Genomic DNA, 6,589 nt, shown 5'->3' on the forward strand with positions numbered 1-6,589 from the left:
CTGCACTCATAGGATCATACGATGCGTGCTGCTCCGTGACATATGGCCCGCTCACGGACCATATGTCTCGGAGGGCATACGGTCGTGTGCATGAGCCCTAACGGAATGGACGCATCCTGGTTTGGAAAATCAAAACTGATCCATTTAATTCCAGTATTAAGATCTGGCAGAGGAATTAACAACACAAATGTGAAAGTAGCCTAAAATGGATTAAAAAAAAGAGGAAAGATCAGGGATATATTGCAAATGTGGATAGAGTATTGGAAATGACCTAAATAAAGTCTGATCTCTTCACCCTCTTATGACAAGGTGTGCATTTATTATTCTTATTATTACACTGTAATGTTTCTGGCAATGGGGTTGTGTAACGAAACATATTCTACATTTCTCAAACTAGCACCCAGATCTGCATACTTTCCTATAGCCACTGAGGTATTAAAGAAAAAGTATTTATATAGCGCCACCTGCTGTTTGTTCTTTTTCTTATTTTTTTTGTCCGTCTCGCTGAGCTGGTAAAACATGCTCAATTTAAATCTCCACCAGTAGGGATAAGCGAATCGACTTCGGATGAAATATCCGAAGCCAATTTGCATAAAACTTCATTCTAATAGTGTACAGAGCAGGAGAAGTACATTCATTTGTAATGTATAAAACTATTTCCCGAACTCGGGTTCGGTTCCAAAGTACCACTTGGAACCAGACCCGAGTTCGGGAAATGTTTTTCTACAGTACAAATTAATTTATGAAGTCTCGGCTCATCGGATCCAATACATTCTAATATTGTACGGAGGTCCTACTTCATACAGTATTAGAACTAAGTTTTATGCGAAACATCCGAAGTCTACTCGCTCATCCCTAGCTACCAGCAATACATTCTGTTAGAAGCTGTGGCAGTTACAGTAAGGGAGCTGCAGCAGAAAGGACATGTCCCCTGAGCTGCCCATGTGAAGAGAATCTAGCAGAACTATTGGAGCAGTGAATGGGGAGATCTCTGGATCCATGTGAGGTACAGGGCTGGTTCTAGATTTGTTAGAAAGAGATTGTCATGTGCATTTCACAAACCCTACTTACTGAACGTTGAACTTTAAGTTATAAAGTCCCAGTAGCCACAGCTATATAGAACCTGCTTAACGACTGGTCTTACACAATCTTTGCAAAATGATAAACTTTTCTTCCATTTCACAGATTTACACATCAGTGAGATCACTAAGAATTTGCACTGGCTTAGGCCTCTTGCACACGGCCGTTGTGGGTCCGTTTCGTGCATTGGAGACCACACTTTGCGGTCCCCAATGCACGGGCAACGTCCGTGCGGCGGCCGGGAGGGATAGAGACCCCTTCAACTTGAATGGGTCCGTGATCCATCTGCACCACAAAAAAATAGAACAAGTTCTATTTTTTGTGGTGCAGAGGCACGGACAGAAACACCAATGAAGCACTCCGTAGTGCTTCTGTGGGGTTCCGATCCGTGCTTCCGTTCTGCATCTCCGTGATTGCGGACCTATTCTAGTGAATGATTCCGCATCCATGAAGTGGAATGCACACACAACGTTCGTGTGCAAGAGGCCTGACGGGGATGGCAGGATCATCAGCAGTCTCTTCCTTTAGAATACATTAAGATTACTTTCTCACAATGGACTCTGCTATATAGTTACTAATGTCTTTAAAGTATTAGTTTGGGGGAAACTAGGGCAACTAACCAGTTCTACTTTACACCAGTTTGATAAATCTCCCTCTAAATTCTTATCTTCAATCTGTGCAGATTGCGAAGAGTGCATGTCTCCAGGTAGAATGCCTCCTGACTCCATGTATAACAAAAAAAAACTCATGCACCAACCAAATGTAGTATAAAAATAAAATGTTTATTGAAAACATTAGGATAAAAAAGAAAGCAATATCCACAAAACAGTGGGGGACTGCAGATGGCATTAAAGGGGTTTTCCGGGATTGGAGACATTGTTGTATGTGCACAACAGTCCCCTAAATATTACACTCATGCATGTCCTACCTTTTAACAGACATTTCTGATGCCCTATTTGCAATTCACAAAATCTCAGCCAAAAGTAAAATTTTTCTAAGAGTCAGTGACGTACCTGGTCCCTTTCTGCAGAGCGAAGCCTCTTCTTCCACTTCACAAGGAGCCCAGTGACATCACCGTCAGCCACAGTAATTATTCACAGCGCATGTATGGGCGGTAACTAGGCGGCAACAAACTGCGCTAAGCCACGCCCCTCTGGTCTGGTGACATCACCGGGCAGGGCGCTTTATCATCATTGAAGGAGGCGGCATATAAATTAGGGGGGGGCGGATGCACGGAGGAGCAGACAGACACCAGAAATCGTGCGACGCTGCTCTGGGACCCAGAAGGCAGTGAAAGAAGACCGAGAGCTAGGTCCACAGGTACAGAGGGTACACGATGCCACATAGACACAGACAACGGTTCTTATTCAGCAGTAAAGTTTATTGAACAGTAGTAAGGGATAAGTGGCTAGGCATATATAAACAGGATAACAACAGAGCATAAATCAAAGAGTTAGGCCTCTTTCACACGGGCGTTGCGGGAAAATGTGCGGGTGCGTTACGGGAACACTCGTGATTTTTCCGCACGAAAGCAAAACATTGTAATGCGTTTTGCACTCGCGTGTGATAAATCGCGCGTGTTTGGTACCCAAACCCGAACTTCTTCACAGAAGTTCGGGCTTGGGATCGGTGTTCTGTAGATTGTATTATTTTCCCTTATAACATGGTTATAAGGGAAAATAATAGCATTCTGAATACAGAATGCATAGTAAACTGGTCTCCATCCCGATCGTCTCCTAGGAACCGTGCGTGAAAATCGCACCGCATCCGCACTTGCTTGCGGATGCTTACGATTTTCTTGCAACCTCATTCATTTCTATGGGGCCTGCGTTACGTGAAAAACGCACAAAGAGGAGCATGCTGCAATTTTCACGCAACGCACAAGTGATGCGTGAAAATCACCGCTCATGTGAACAGCCCCATAGAAATGAATGGGTCGGTATTCAGTGCGGGTGCAATGCGTTTACCTCCCGCATCGCATCCGCGCGGAATACTCGCCCGTGTGAAAGGGGCCTAACAGTAATACTTCCTAACGCTAAACTAGCTATTGTGAAATATTCCCCCACAGTCCATAAAGCAGCCTGGCTGCGCCTGAATGTTCCTGAGCGAGCTTTGTCTTTGGGGTGCACCCTTAAGTATTGCGCAATACTATTTGTAATCCAACAAAGTGAAGTCTGTATCTTGCTGCTTTCTTATATATCCCCAAAGTGTCACTGGTGCAGTTCAACGAGGTGTGACATGGCAGAGCCGCACTTACAGTTTCTTTGGTGGTTTGGTAAGTTCTTGGTACTTTTCCTTGTTCCCCTGGTCCACTCCAGAACTGGACCGTACAGCTATGTGCTACCCGTATTCATCACGTTGAATCTTCCCTCGGGGCTGTAGTCAGAATCCACTGTAAGCCAAAATTCCTCTTCCAAGCTCCACAGCAAGTTCTTCCTGATGTCCTCAGCATTACACAGCAGAGACTCACTCCCCTTCCTGCTCTGCACCAGAACTCCTCACTTTCCTGGGGAGAGTGTGATGCAGGAAGTGATTTGCCAAGTGCAGTCTCAAAACTGCAATTACAGTTCGCCATAACCCTTCTGTCCTAGCCTGCACCTAAATTATCTGTATTTTGACTTTGCAAGGTAAATGTATATAAGAATTTTCTCTATGGTAAACGTCAATGTAGCTTAGTCCTTTGCTGCCATCTACTGACCAAACGAATTATAGCAGGCAATTTACACTCTGCATTCAATAACATTGGTAAATCTTGCTTACACCCTTACAGCAGTGCGGCAGGAAGTTACCGCACACATAAACAGAGATGTCAACAAGCAGTGGGGGACTGTCGGAGCCCGGCTGAAGTTGGAAAATACATAAAAACTTCTGGGGGGACCTTGAAACAGCTATTAACTAATGTATTTTGTAAAAATAATTTTGATCCCGGACAACCCCTTTAAGCAATACTCAAAAATAGTGTGTAGAATGATGACATGTAACTACAAAGAAATGGGGGTAGGTTCAAAGTAGTAGCCGAATTAATCGCTAATACTTACAAATACATATCTAGTAGTCTACAAGTGGTCAGTAATATATAGAAATGTAATGACAATGAATAAAGACTGTGATCTAAGATGGGGTCATTTATCAAACTGGTGTAAAGTAGAACTGGCTTAGTTGCCCATAGCAACCAATCAGATTCCACCTTTTATTTTTGACAGCTCCTTTGGAAAATGAAAGGTGGAATCTGATTGGTTGCTATGGACAACTAAACCAGTTTGATAAACGACCCCATAAATTCATACCCTGGTAAATGACTTATCCACTGAAACCAAGTCACAAGTTGAAAAAAAATAATACCAAGTAAAACCAAATAAAACTATATCTGAAAGAATCTATTGTAGAAATTGACCCGTGTGCAGATTTTTAATCTGCATTATGTCAATTTATGCCGCAGATTTTACCCTTTGCAATACAAAGATTATGCAAGGAAGAGAATCATCTCACAAGCACCACCTCTTGGAAGTGGCTCCTTATGAGTCAAAATCCGACTTTCCAACAAGCCTTGGGATTTGACAAGGGAATATATCCAGGCCAGATACCCATCCATAGACAGCTGTTGCAGGGTGCTTGCCCCTCGTCAATACGGAGTAGGATGCTGGCTGGGTGTGATAAATGCCGCTTAGGGCTCATGCACAAGGCAAGTTGCAGTCCTCAATGTACGGGCAACATACGTGTGGATTCCGCAGACGGATCCAGACCCATTCAACTTGAATGGGTCCGTGATCTGTCCTCACTGCAAAAAAGTAGTACATGCACTACTTTTTTGCAGTGCGGAGGCACAGAGAGAACGGAGTTCCAAGCCTCCGTTCCGCACCGGACCTTCCGGATAGCGGACCCATTCAAGTGAATGTGTCCGTATCCGTGATGCGGGGTGCACACAGTCAATGCCCGAATATTGCGGACCCGCTGTTTGTGGGCCGCAATACGGGCACGGCCGTGTCCATGAGCCCTTAGGCAGAGTGCTGAATCCCCTTGGAGTACTTCAAGCAAGCCTCCATACAGGACTGGTTGCTTGAACGCCATTGCAAAGAGAGAAACCTACGTCAAATCAGCAGCATTTATGCAATGAAATTTGCAACAAAAAACATACCATTTGGTGCATTTTTTCTGATGTGGATTTTCAGCAAAAAAGGCTGCAGAATATCAGCAGCATTTCCGTCATGTGTTGACATACCCTAAGGCGCTACATACATTGTGGAATATGAGTGTTTTTTCAGCACTGATTCCCGTGTGAAAAAACCACAGGGGAGTACCGTCCCAGCAAAGTGTATGAGATTACAGAATTTTTTTTTCTGTGCAGAAAATGACCTGTAGGCAGCACCTTGCCGTGCTGTCATGGGTTCGAATCTGACCACAGACAAGATTTGCATGGCGTTTATATATTCTTCCTATGTTTGTGTGGGTTTCCTCCGGGTACTGTAGTTTCTAGCCATACTGAGAGAGATTTATCAAAACTGGCTTTTAGTAGACCATAGAAACCACAGTCCACCTCACATTTTTCCCCCGCTGATAGGAAACTTAGTTTGTGAGCTCCATTGGGGACAGAAAGCAATGCTAATGTCTGTAAAGCACCGCGGAATATGTCAGTGCTATATCACTGAGTTAAATACATTCTTAGGGCTCATTCACACGACCGTGGTCCGGTTCCGCATCCGAGCCTCATTTTTTGCCGCTCGGGTGTGGACCCATTCACTTCAATGGGGCCACAAAAGATGAGTACAGCACTCCGTGTGCTGTCTGCATCTGTTGCTCCGTTCCATGGCCCCACAAAAATTATGAGTCCGTTTTGCGGACAAGAATAGGCATTTCTATAAAGGGCCGTCCGTTCCGTTCCCCAAATTGCGGACTGCAAAACACGGCACGGTCATGTGAACAAGCCCTTAATATGTCCATGGGTTCAAAAAATTCAATATCTGTAACAGTTACATGAAATACACTAGGATGGTGTCTTACCTCATATGATTGATCAGGTTTCCACAGGCAATAGGATCAGTAGGCAGAGAAGTCGTAAAGTGTCCTTGATGTGTGCCCACTAAATGACTGAGATCAAGGTGAAAATAAGAGGCAGGTAAAACTCCTCCTTAGGTTGTAATATGCAGGACAATGAAGCCACAAGCCAGATGTCCAGGTGGAGACCACAGCTTGAGGTCCCAGTAATCTCCTGCTATCTGCTTGTGTGATGTTGTCTGCCTGAGCAATGGGTGTAATGCTGATAGTCACTGGCAGTGCACTCCCACCTCTCGGGATTCTGTGCCCTTTTTTACATACTTTCCCAGATCTAACTCCTCCTACCCTCGGTTCTGCCTCGCAGACAACTTTTCATCGAGACTGTCATCCTGGAAAGCAAAAACCTGTTTTGTAGGAAAGTAACAGGTGGAGATGGTCCAGGCAATACACTACAAACAGAAACAATACCACAGACCCTGTTGTACTTGAAACAATACAATAGCCACTGAGCAGGATT

General features: G+C 44.4%; 1 protein-coding gene across 1 annotated transcript in view; it reads right to left on the reverse strand.

The window, feature by feature from the left end:
- UGT8 (UDP glycosyltransferase 8) overlaps nucleotides 1–6,364 on the reverse strand; it is a 100,785-nt gene extending 94,421 nt beyond the window's left edge. The window contains exon 1 of the mRNA XM_040418283.1: nucleotides 6,079–6,364. The gene's annotated coding sequence lies outside the window, so the exon portion shown is untranslated. The remainder of the gene's footprint in view (nucleotides 1–6,078) is intronic.
- Between the last annotated feature and the right edge of the window lie 225 nt (nucleotides 6,365–6,589).

This window comes from Bufo bufo, chromosome 2 (assembly GCF_905171765.1).
Source record: "Bufo bufo chromosome 2, aBufBuf1.1, whole genome shotgun sequence".
NCBI classification, from domain to species: Eukaryota; Metazoa; Chordata; class Amphibia; order Anura; family Bufonidae; genus Bufo; species Bufo bufo.